Here is a 13,434-nt window from a genome sequence, read left to right as displayed (position 1 = left end):
GCAACTCAAAGAGAATGTCAGAATTAGAACTCAGAATGGCAAAACTGTACACAAACTAAACCCAAAACAACTGATTCCCTCCCACCCCCAAATGTGACCATGTTAACTTAATTTTATTGAATAGACTAGTTGGTTAAAAAAAAAAAAAAAAAAATTGCTAATAAATCTAACTGGCATTTTCAGTAAATGTTCTCAAATTTTCGTCACTACTCCCTAACCTACACTTATAGCGCACTCTGCCTCAGCACACTGCCACTGGGAGGGGTGACGTCAACAAATCCAAACGTCTGATTGGTAGCGCAGAGTGAGCGCGTGACGTACGGGAGCTAGATTTACTATTGGTCAGTTGTCCCGCCTACAACAAGTCTATCCAATCAGCGTTGCGCAATGCGACCCGCCCCTTTCTCCCGTCCAGGCCAATAAGAACGGGCGGGGAGGCCTGGGCGTGGCTTGCGTGAATTTCCCGCGCACCTTCCTGCTATGCAGAGCGGGGGATTCACTAAGCTGCGAGAGGTCTCGGGGCTGTCCGGAAGAGTGACGGCCAGTGTCTCTACAGGCACCTCGGTCTAAAGGAACTGCTATACGAAGGCCTACCAGAGGTCTCATTACAGTAAGCCTGCCCTATAGCACACAGACAGGGATAGATAGAATTATAGCAGACACACAGCCAGGAACTTCATAACTACCACTACCGTCACCCTCAGCCAGAACCAACCACGCCTGTCACCCTCAGCCAGAATTAACCACGCCTGTCACCCTCAGCCAGAATCAACCACGCCTGTCACCCTCAGCCAGAACCAGCCATGCCTGTCACCCTCAGCCAGAACCCCATGCCTGTCACCCTCAGCCAGAACCCCATGCCTGTCACCCTCAGCCAGAACCACGCCTGTCACCCTCAGCCAGAACCAACCATGCCTGTCACCCTCAGCCAGAACCACTTAACGTGACCCTAGTTGCAGGACAAAGGTCAGCCATTAGGCAGCATGTGATATGGCTGCAGAGGGGAAAAAAGGTAGATGTCTGAGCATAATGGGAGTTGTATTTTTACAGCAGCTGAGGGTGTACCTTCCTGGCCACCCACCTGTCCTATTTATTGTTAGCTTATGGGTTATAAAACATAGGTACTTATTTAGGAAGTACTGGCTCTCCATTCTAAAACATTACTCTCTTCCATTTGTTGTATTATCCCTAGGAGATCAGAATGTTCGTGAAAGACATGGTTACAGTATTCTCCAAACTACATCTTGAATAGGTTGTGCAATTTTGGGCACCTGTTCTAAAGAAGTATATTATGACTCTAGAAAAAGTGCAGAGGTGGGCTACAAAATTAGTAAAAGAAATTGAACATTTTAGCTCAGAAGAAAAGTGGAGATATGATAACATTATACAAATATATCTGGGGCCAATACAAACCATTGTATGGAAATCTATTCACAAACGACTATACATAGGACACTAGGTCATGTGTTTAGACTGGAAGAAAGAAGATCTAGTCTAAAGCAAAGGAAAGGTTTTTGTTTTTTATAACCATAAGAACAATAAGGATGTGGAATTCTCTGTTATAAGAAGCCTTTTATCAGTCTGTACAGGTGTTTAAAGGGACACTTCAGGCACCCAGACCACGTCTGCCCATTGGAGTGGTCTGGGTGCCAACTCTCACTACCCTTAACCCTGCAAGTGTAATTATTGCAGTTTTCATAAACTGCAATAATTACATTGCAGGGTTAACTCCTCCTCTAGTGGCTGTCTACTAGACAGCCACTAGAGGGCACTTCTGGGATTCTAGCACAGGTTTTGTGAGGACCTCCAGCGTCGCTAAAATCTCCATAGGAAAGCTCTAATGTGCGGGTCGGCGGGCATGATCAGTCTCCCCCACCGGATGACTGGGAGGAGCGTGGGGGGGATCCAGAAGCAGCGCGGAGGGACATCGGCGCTGCCTCAGGTAAGTCACTGAAGGGGTTTTGACCCCTTCAGCAACCTGGGATGGGAGGTGGAAGGGAGAGGGGACCTGCAGTGCCAGGAAAACAATTTGTCTTCCTGGCACTGGAGAGTCCCTTTAAGCAGCAACTAGATGCATACTTGCAAAAACCTAATGTGCAGTTATATAATTTATCAGCTATAGGGTAATAGTTTCTTGATCCAAGAATAATTCTTACTACCATTCTGGGGTCAGCATGTATTTTTTTCCCTCTAGTTTGTTTCTTCAAACTTTCTTTTTTTTGCCTTTTGGATCAACCGCAAAAAACAGATGTGAGGAAGGCTGAACTTGATGGACACGTCTCTTTTTTTTTTTTCAACCTATGTAACTATCTCTGTATAAAACATTTAGTGCAGCTGACATAGAAAGCAACACTAGTATCCATTTGAGTCACTGCATTTAGAGGTGTAACAAGCCAGCAATGTAAATACTGCCTTTTCTCTGAAAAGGCAACATTTACATTGAAAAGCGTGCAAGGACAGGAAGTAGACTCCATAACCACTACATTATTATTATTATTATTATTGCCATTTATATAGCGCCAACAGATTCCGTAGCGCTTTACAATATTTTGAGAGGGGGGGGATGTAACAATAAATAAGACAATTACAAGAAAACTTACAGGAATAATAGGTTGAAGAGGACCCTGCTCAAATGAGCTTACAGTCTATAGGAGGTGGGGTATTAGAAACATTAGGATAGGAAATATCAAGTAGGAGTGAAGCAGAGCTGGAGGAGAGAGCAAAGCACTATCCCATAGGGACAGGTATGTAAGGGAGAGATTACTCTGGGAGGCCATACGCTTTCCTGAAGAGATGGGATTTAAGGCCCTTCTTAAATGATTGAAGACTAGGGGAGAGTCTGATGGCAGTAGGCAAGTTATTCCATAGGAGAGGAGCCGCCCGTGAGAAGTCCTGCAAGCGTGAGTTGGCCGTACGGGTGCGAGCAGCGGTCAGGAGGTGGTCGCGGGCAGAGCGGAGGGTACGAGGAGGGGCATACCTCTGGATCAGTGAAGAGATATAAGAGGGGCTGGAATTGTTCAGTGCTTTAAATGTATGGGTTAGCACTTTGAATTGACTCCTATAGGATACAGGGAGCCAATGTAAGGACTGGCAGAGGGGCGAGGTGTGAGAGGACCGACTGGATAGGAAAATCAGTCTAGCTGCAGCATTCATTACAGACTGTAGCGGGGCAGTACGGCTTTTGGGGAGACCAATCAGGAGAGGGTTACAGTAATCCATGCGGGAAATTACTAGAGCATGGACAAGCTCCTTGGTAGCATCTTGCGTAAGAAAGGGGCGGATGCGGGCTATGTTTTTGAGTTGGAACCTACAGGACTTGGCAACAAACTGGATGTGAGACTCAAAGGTGAGACCAGAGTCAAGTATGACGCCAAGACAGCGCGCTTGTAGGGATGGACTTATGTGGATATCACTGACTTGAAGGGAGAGTGAGAGAGGAGGATCAGTATTAGGAGGAGGAAAGACAAGGAGTTCAGTTTTAGAGAGGTTAAGTTTGAGAAAGCGTGACGACATCCAGTCAGAGATGGAAGAGAGGCAAGCAGTGACACGTTGCAGGACGGCCGGGGAGAGGTCCGGTGAGGAGAGGTATATCTGAGTGTCATCAGCGTACAGGTGGTAGTTGAATCCAAAAGAGGCAATAAGTTTTCCAAGAGAGGCAGTATAAAGAGAAAATAGAAGGGGACCAAGGACAGAGCCTTGGGGAACTCCAACCGAGACAGGGCGAGGGGAGGAGGTATCCTTGGAAAAGGAGACACTAAATGAGCGTTGGGAGAGATAGGAGGAAAACCAAGAGAGGACAGAGTCACAGAGACCGAGTGATTGAAGAGTTTGAAGGAGGAGAGAATGATCAACTGTGTCAAAGGCAGCAGAGAGGTCAAGGAGAATTAATATGGAGTAGTGACCTTTGGATTTAGCGGAGATTAGGTCATTAGTCACTTTGATAAGAGCGGTCTCAGTAGAGTGGAGAGGGCGGAAGCCAGACTGAAGAGGGTCAAGGAGAGAGTTGGAATTAAGGAAGTGAGACACACGGGTAAAGACAAGTCTTTCCAAAAGCTTTGATGAGTAAGGGAGCAGGGATATGGGACGATAGTTCGAGGGGGAGGACGGGTCAAGAGATGGTTTTTTCAGGATAGGTATTACAGTGGCATGTTTAAGGTCAGCAGGAACAGTGCCAGAAGAGAGAGAGCAGTTAAAGATGTGTGTTAGGATAGGCACAAGACAAGGGGAGAGAGATCTGATGAGGTGAGATGGGACAGGATCAAGTGGGCAAGTGGTGGGGCGAGAGGAATGGAGAAGGGCAGCCACATTAAAGGGACACTATAGTTGCCTGAACAACTTCAGCTTAATGAGGTTGTTCAGGTGAGAACTATAGCTCCCTGCAGCCTTTCTCATGTAAACACTGTATTTTCTGAGAAAATACAGTGTTTACATTGGAAGCTAGGAACACCTCCAGTTGAAGTCACTCAGACTGCCACTAGAGGGACTTCCAAGTTGATGAATGCCTAATTCGCATTCATCTTTACGTTTGACGTCTTCACGCTTGGGTGAAGACATCAAAAGTGCTATCGGCAGACGGGATAGGAGGCACTGTGAACGCTCCTCCTATGCCCTGTAGTAACCACGGAGCCTGTCAGCGTTGAGAACCGACAGTGTGGGAGATAAGATCTCCTGCACACAGCGTCGGCTCGAGCAGACAGGCTGAAGACCGGAGACCGAGCAGGAGGATCCAAACTGTAAGTAAACTCATTTTATGAGTGGGAGAGTGTGGGTGTGAGTGAGAGAAATAGATAGAGATATATATATAGAGTGTATGTTTAACAATGTTTATTTACAGTGTGTGTTTGTATACAAACACTATGTGTGTGTATATGTGTGTGTGTATATATATATATATATATAGAGAGAGAGAGAGAGGCACTGAGCTCTCAGCTCGCGAACACGCATACTGCGCACATGCGCGATAGAGCGGCATTCAGTGGCGCTCTATGAAGCACCTAATTGCGATGCATCCTATTGGGCCCTGCGATTTCATCATTTTGATGAAAAAGTGTGTGTGGCCTGACGAGGAGCTCGGCGCTGGAACGGAGGTAAGTTTTAATGATAAAAAGAGCTCCAATTTATTTTTTATTAGGGGGAAGTTCATATAAAAGCAAGAAAGAAGGCTAGGGGACCTTTCTTGCTTTTATATATTGACTATAGTGATCCTTTAAGCTTGAATGTAATCCATTTTTTTTTTTTCAGCGATGCAGTGGATTTATTAAAGAGACACTATAGTCACCAGAACAACTATAGCTTAATTTGGTGGTTCTGGTGTCTATAGCCTCTCTGTAGACTTTTCAGTGTAAATGTTGCCTTTTCAGAGAAAAGGCAGTGTTTACATTGGTGCCTAGTAACACCTAGTGACAGTCTCACAGACTGCCACTAGAGGTGCTTCCTAGTCCAGTGCTGCTCAATCAAAATTGATTATTTCAGCCATGGAGGTGGATCCAGCTGTGGCAAGCACTGCACAGTGTGGGAAATAAGGTGAGTAAATTTACCTTTTCAGGGCTATCACAGCAGGGGCAGTCACCTTAACAGCCACACCAGTACTATAGTGTCAAAAATATGTTTGTATTAGTGACACTGTAGTTTTCCTTTAATTTTTCCTTTCCACTTTTTCCAACATTAAAGTAATGGAGTTTTTCCCACCACTGGAAATTCTGCAAAAATCTGTGGATTTTACTATAGAGAAAACCATCACTTAACTCTTTGATTAATATCTCCCATTGACCTCTGGGCTGTAATTGACAAAGTTTGGAGTGTCTTTGTCTTAGCCAGTTTAAGTATATGCTTTTTTTTTTTTTTTTTTTTAATTCTTTATTTTTGTTGTGCGTGGTATAACAACAGGCTTGGTCAGCCACAATAGCAGTTCCAAGTAGTAATGTAATAAACAGTTATAACATAACGTGGCATAGGAGTATACAGCACATTTTTAGTTTTGGATGATAACATATTACTGTCTAACGCTTCAACAGTATATATAGAATTAAACAGGTTAATCAGTGGCATTAGTAGGTGCTCATCTTTTTATATCGATTTTGTTGTTATGAAAACATGCTTAGTACAACTAATGAGTTTCAGGCAAGTATTCTAGCATAAACGTGTAACAGTAGTGTATTGCAGGATAACGTTTCATGTTAAACCGGCTGGGTGTGTGGGGGTACCCGGGTTTTTTTTTTTTTTTTTTTTTTTTTTAAGCCGGTTGACAAGTAACCTCATATGTTAATTTGCTTTGATAGTTTAGTGAGTTATAACATCTATGCATTGAGACAGCCAGGCTATACTATTTATGTTAACAGGTGGTACCTGGTAGCTGATAATGCTTGTCATATTATAGGGGGAAAGTGTAATGGCTAGTGGCTCCGGTGAGCACTGTGGGTGGTCGGCAATGGTCATGGATTCGGTAACCATAGGGTAGTGACTGTCACAGATGGCCGGATATTCAGCCTATGCCTTCGGTGGGCCACGTTTTGTAGTCTCTATCCAGGTCGGTTTTGGAGTGCGCCTGGTGGGTCGAGCCTCTGAGGGCTCTGTGTCTGTCTGCCGGGCATTGGTGAGGTGAGGGGGCCCCCTGGTACCAAGCCTGTGTTGAGGTCTGTTTTTTCAGGGACCCAGCACCATCCAAGTCCGTCCTCACCGAGGGAGAGCAGTGTCGGGTCGTGGTCTTGCGTCGCCTGGCGGGTACTTTACTCAGCTGTCTGGGAGCCGGTCTGTTGATTTTACCCCTTCCCCGGAGGCGGTTGCCGGTTATGGTGAGTGTTGGGCGCCGCCACGTGCCAATGTGTGGTCTGCGGCCATTTTGCGTCCTCTGCCTCTGGGCTTTCCTTTGGGGTTCTCGCTTGGGATATTGTGTTTTTGGCATCAGTTTCGCCCAAAAGGCCGCCAGGATGGCATCAAGCCTTGACTCCAGAGTCCCCTGGGCCTCCGGTCCGCAGTGTATGGTTGCTCGCTGTGGTTGGCTGTGGTAGGTGAGTATGTCCGCCATTTTGCGTGTCGAGTTGCTGTTCAAAGCGTCGGTTTGTGCTTTGTTCGGGCCCCACCACAATGTGGGCAGTGGAGTGTGAGCCGGGATGTCCCCCCCGGCCCTGAGGGGGGGGAACGGGACTCTGTGTGGTCCTGCTGGGGTAAGAGACCGAGGACGGGAGGTCGGCCGCCACTCCCGCCCAGGGTCCTCTCTAGGCCGCAATCGCTCTGCATGCTTGTTGGCGGTCGGCATCACGGTTTTCCGTTCCGGAGAGCTCCAACCGCCGTCTTCAACGATTAAATCCCTTTGTGGGTCAGTATTTGAGCGGCAGGAGGCTCGATTCCATGCTTGGTTGAATACTTTGCTATGGAGCTCCTGCAAGTTGCGGCCGTCCGCCATGCTGGTCAGGCCCCGCCCCCAAGTATATGCTTTTTTAATAATTGTCAAGGTTACAATTAGGATTTGTATTTGGCAAACAGGCTAGTAAGTTCATTCAGACACAATTACACATATCAAGCTGCAACAAAATATGAAATCTATTAGCTTTTCATGAAGACTAAAAAAAAAAAAGTAGGTATGTGTTGGAAATTATTTTCTCTGTGAAATGTGCCTTGGTCAATAAAAGATCGCAAACCACTGGCAGGTAGCATCATTGTAACATTCAGTAAGCTTGGTAGGTCACTGTACATTAACCCCTTCCCGACCTCGGACGTATAAGGTACCTGATACGTCCGCGGCTATTTTGAGCGCTGGAAGCTCTGGTAGTATTGCAGCGATGCTCTGCATGTGCTGAGTGCCTCGAGGGGTCGAGGCACTTAGCAAAGATATAATTATATATAAAACCATAAAATAATCAATATAAATATTAAAAAACACATGTCAGACGTTTGGCTTTGCACCCCCCAAAACAAACCTATGCATATGTGGTATCACTGTACTCAGGAGATGTTGCTGAACACATATTGGGGTGTTCTTTGGCAGTAACACTTAACTGGAGCTGAGAATCCATGCCTAAAGTTTGAAAAAGGTTTTTTTGTTTGTTTGTTTTTTTACAGTTTTTCCATCATATTTTATTTATATTTTCTAGTAAATTATATGATCTGAAAATAATGGTATCTTTAGAAATCCCATTTAATGGTATGTAATATGTGTGGGTACAGTAAATGAGTAAGAGGAAAATTACAGCTAAACACACACCGCAGAAATGTAAAAAGAGCTCTGGTCCTAAACGGTAAGAAAATTGAAAAACGGCCTGGTCACTAAGGGGTTAAAGAGTGCATTATGTATGAGTGTCCAACCTGTTTACAAACCATATACTGCATGTTATACGACCAAAAGTACAAAAACACTTGCTTGTTGTAAATCTAACTCCAAAATCATAAGTATTTATGGCTAGTTGTTCCCACCTTTTGTTTATGTAAGTGCTTTAAAAACACTAGTTAGATGGGCAGCCCTTCTTTGCCCTCCTTAAATAGGGTTAAAATTTTAATTTATTTCAGCGCCCCACTGGCGTTCTCTGTCAATCCAATGAGGCTAATGCTCACTTGCTGCAAAACGCCGCACTGCACCAATCCGCATTGCCAAGAAAGCACCTCTAGTGACTGTCTGAGTGACTGCCACTAGAGATGTTACTACACAGGAATGTAAACACTACCTTTTCTCTGAAAAGCCTGCAGGGACAGGCTGTAGATACCAGTACCACAACATTAAGCTGTAGTTGTTCTGGTGATTACAGTGTCCTTTTAATAGCATGTAAAGATATCCATTAGGTATTGAAGCATTGCTGTATTGATTGCTTCCATTCAGTCACAAGAGCATAATAGGTGAGATCCGGCACTATTGTTTTATTATCCCTTGCTAATTGTTGTTTAACCCCTTAAGGATGGGTGTTCTATGTCATCCTTAAAGGACCACTCTAGGCACCCAGACCACTTCAGCTTAATGAGGTGGTCTGGGTGCCAGGTCCCTCTAGGATTAACCCTTTTTTTTTTATAAACATAGCAGTTTCAGAGAAACTGCTATGTTTATACTGAGGGTTAATCCAGCCTCCAAAACCTCTAGTGGCTGTCTCATTGACAGCCGCTAGAGGCGCTTGCGTGCTTCTCACTGAAAATCACAGTGAGAGCACGCAAGCGTCCATATGAAAGCATTGTAAATGCTTTCCTATGCGACCGGCTGAATGCGAGCGCGGCTCCTGCCGCGCATGCGCATTTAGCCGATGACGTCACAAGGAAGAAGGAGAGGAGGAGGAAAGCTCCCCGCCCGGCGCTGGAGAAAGAGGTAAGTTTAACCTCTTCCTTCCCCCAGAGCCCGGCGGGAGTGGGTCCCTGAGGGTGGGGGCACCCTCAGGGCACTTTAGTGCCAGGAAAACGAGTGTTTTCCTGGCACTAGAGTGGTCCTTTAAGCGGCCGTTCCTAAACAGCGGCGGGCGGCATACAGTGTCCCTCCGTCCTTTTTACTTACCAGGTCCCTGCTGGTGGTCCTGATACTGGGGACTGCTCAGGCATTCCCCCTCCGGCAGGTTTGATCTTCCTGGGCCATGTGATCGCAGTGTCCTCGCTATTACATGCCCGGAATGGCTGCCTGCAGGGGGACTGCCTGACAGATAAATATTTTTTCTTTCTTTCTCAAATATACAGTTGCAAGAAAGTGTGTGAACCCTTTGGAATGATATGGATTTCTGCATAAATTGGTCATAAAATCTGATCTGATCATCATCTTAGTCACAACAATAGACAATCACAGTCAGCTTAAACTAATAACACACAAAGATTTAAATGTTGCCATGTTTTTATTGAACACACCATGTAAACATTCACAGTGCAGGTGGAAAAAGTATGTGAACCCTTGGATTTAATAACTGGTTGAACCTCCTTTGGCAGCAATAACTTCAACCAAACGTTTCCTGTAGTTGCAGATCAGACGTGCACAACGGTCAGGAGTAATTCTTGACCATTCCTCTTTACAGAACTGTTTCAGTTCAGCAATATTCTTGGGATGTCTGGTGTGAATTGCTTTCTTCAGGTCATGCCACAGCATCTCAATCGGGTTGAGGTCAGGACTCTGACTGGGCCACTTCAGAAGACGTATTTTCTTCTGTTTAAGCCATTCTGTTGTTGATTTACTTCTATGCTTTGGGTCATTGTCCTGTTGCAACACCTATCTTCTGTTGAGCTTCAGCTGGTAGACAGATGGCCTTAAGTTATCCTGCAAAATGTCTTGATAAACTTGGGAATTCATTTTTCCTTCGATGATAGCAATCCGTCCAGGCCCTGACGCAGCAAAGCAGCCCCAAACCATGATGCCCCCACCACCATACTTCACAGTTGGGATGAGGTTTTGATGTTGGTGTGCTGTGCCTCTTTTTCGCCACACATAGTGTTGTGTGTTTCTTCCAAACAACTCAACTTTGGTTTCATCTGTCCACAGAATATTTTGCCAGTACTGCTGTGGAACATCCAGGTGCTCTTGTGCAAACTGTAAACGTGCAGCAATGTTTTGTTTGGACAGCAATGGCTTCCTCTGTGGTATCCTCCCATAAAAAAACATTCTTGTTTAGTGTTTTACGTATTGTAGATTCGCTAACAGGGATTTTAGCATTTGCCAGTGACTTTTGTAAGTCTTTAGCTGACACTCTAGGATTCTTCTTCACCTCATTGAGCAGTCTGCGCTGTGCTCTTGCAGTCATCTTTACAGGACGGCCACCCCTAGGGAGAGTAGCAGCAGTGCTAAACTTTCTACATTTAGAGACAATTTGTCTTACTGATGAACAGCAAGGCTTTTGGAGATACTTTTATAACCCTTTCCAGCTTTATACAAGTCAACAATTCTTAATCGTAGGTCTTCTGAGAGCTCTTTTGTGCGAGGCATCATTCATATCAGGCAATGCTTCTTGTGAAAAGCAAACCCAGAACTGGTGTGTGTTTTTTATTGGGCAGGGCAGCTGTAACCAACACCTCCAATCTCATCTCATTGATTGGACTCCAGTTGGCTGACATCTCACTCCAATTAGCTCTTGGAAATGTCATTAGTCTAGGGGTTCACATACTTTTTCCACCTGCACTTTGAATGTTGACATGGTGTGTTCAATAAAAACATGGCAACATTTCATTCTTTGTGTGTTATTTTAAGCAGACTGTGATTGTCTATTGTTGTGACTTAGATGATGATCAGATCACATTTTATGACCAATTTGTGCAGAAATCCATATCATTCCAAAGGGTTCACATACTTTTTCTTGCAACTGTATCTTTCTCTTCCCACTCTTATCCTTCTATCCTTTCTCTCCTCATTTTTTTCTTTCTTTTTACTCCTTTCTTCCTTCCTTCTCTCCCCCTCCCCTTTTTTTTTTGTTGTTGAAATTTCTCTTTCTCTACTCTACAAGGGATAACTTGATCAACCAATTTTTTCGTATCAATGGTTGTTTTTTTTTTCAAATTCCTATTTAAACCTCCTTCCATTGTCAACTGAAGGCTAAGATGCATTTTTACAATTTTCCAGTTTGGGAGACTATTACTTCTACAGGCTCTAGCTATTGAGATCTTGGCTGCTGTCAGTGCGTGAATGAAAAAATATTGTAGACATAAATTATAATAATTCAGATTTAAATGTAGCAAGACCACTTCTGGGGAAAAGGGTTAATTCCTGTTAACAATTTAATTTGGGTGTTTTCCTCCAAAAACACTGCAATATGCGACAACTCCACCAAATATGTAGGAAATCATCTTTTTATAAATTGCATCTCCAACACAAGTCAGATGGACTCTGATTTATTTTAATAAGTTGACTAGGGACCAGATATAAGGATCTTAGGATCTTAAAATGTATTTTACATTAAGTTTAAACAGTTAATGGATTTAGAAACTGTTGAACAAGACCGTTTCCAATCTTGTAGAGAGATTTTTTTGTTTAGATCCTTTTCCCATCGCAGGAAAAATAAGGTCGGCATTAGAGTATTTCAATAACGAGTTACATTTGTTTAGCAAATTTTTCATACCTTTTCCCTTTATTAAAGGACCACTATAGTGCCAGGAAAACATACTCGTTTTCCTGGCACTATAGTGCCCTGAGGGTGCCCCCTCCCGCCGGGCTCTGGAGAGAGGAAAGGTGTTAAAACTAACCTTTCTCCAGCGCTGGGCGGGGAGCTCTTCTCATCCGATCCTCCTCCTCCCATTCGGCTGAATGCGCACGCGCGGCAAGAGCTGCTCGCACATTCAGCCGGTCTCATATGCTTTCCTATGGACGCTTGCGTGCTCTCACTGTGATTTTCACAGTGAAATCACGCAAGTGCCTCTAGCGGCTGTCAGTGAGACAGCCACTAGAGGGTTTGAGGGCTGGATTAACCCATTTATAAACATAGCAGTTTCTCTGAAACTGCTATGTTTATAAAAAAATGGGTTAACCCTAGCTGGACCTGGCACCCAGACCACTTCATTAAGCTGAAGTGGTCTGGGTGCCTAGAGTGGTCCTTTAAGCTTCCCATGATGTTATAAGATTCTAAATTTTCTTCAGGTAAAGATTTATTCAAAAAGCTTTTAATTCTCATGTAATTATATCGTTCTGTCTCTGGCAGGCCAAATTTTGTACATATTTTAAATACATAAAGAGAATCAACACAGTAAAGGAGGAGACTATATTTAAAAGAAGAAAAACTACCACAACATGAGGACATAGTCTTAAATTAGAGGGACAAAAGTTTAAAAATATCAGGAAGTATTACTTTACTGAGAGGGTAATGGATGCATGGAATAGCCTTCCAGCTGAAGTGGTAGAGGTTAACACAGTGAGAGAGTTTAAGCATTCGTGGGATAGGCATAAGGCTATCCTAGACTTAAGATAAGGTCATGGACTAATTAAAGGGACACTATAGTCACCCAGCCCACTTCAGCTCAATGAAGTGGTCTGAGTGCCAGATCCCTCATGTTTTAACCCTTCAGATGTAAACATAGCAGTTTCAGAGAAACTGCTATGTTTACATTGCAGGGTTAATCCAGCCTCTAGTGGCTGTCTTCCTGACAGCTGCTAGAGGCGCTTCTGTGACGCTGGATGCGAAAATCGCATTCAGCATGCAGAACATCCATAGGAAAGCATTGAGAAATGCTTTCCTATGGACTGTTGAATGCACTTGCTCCTCTCGGAAGATGACGTCGGCGGGGGAGGAGAGATCACTGGCGCTGGATTAAAGTTTAGTGGCGGAAGGGGTTTTAACCCCTTCAGCCCAGCGGGAGGGGGGCCCTGAGGGTGGGGGGGAACCTAAGGACTTTATAGTGTCAGGAAAATGAGTTTTTTTTCCTGACACTACAGTGATCATTTAAAAGTATTTTGAAATATTGGGCAGACTAGATGGGCCGAATGGTTCTTATCTGCCTTCACATTCTATTATTATTATTATTGCCATTTATATAGCGCCAACAGATTCCGTAGCGCTTTAC

General features: G+C 44.3%; 1 protein-coding gene across 1 annotated transcript in view; it reads left to right on the top strand.

The window, feature by feature from the left end:
• The first annotated feature begins 477 nt into the window (after positions 1-477).
• The window catches only part of FANCD2 (FA complementation group D2), a 60,685-nt gene continuing 47,728 nt past the window's right edge, over positions 478-13,434 (top strand). The window contains exon 1 of the mRNA XM_063426460.1: positions 478-610. The gene's annotated coding sequence lies outside the window, so the exon portion shown is untranslated. The remainder of the gene's footprint in view (positions 611-13,434) is intronic.

Source organism: Pelobates fuscus, chromosome 7, assembly GCF_036172605.1.
Source record: "Pelobates fuscus isolate aPelFus1 chromosome 7, aPelFus1.pri, whole genome shotgun sequence".
NCBI classification, from domain to species: domain Eukaryota; kingdom Metazoa; phylum Chordata; class Amphibia; order Anura; family Pelobatidae; genus Pelobates; species Pelobates fuscus.
The sequence above is the reverse complement of the archived record's forward strand: the minus strand, read 5'-3'. Positions and strand labels throughout refer to the sequence as shown.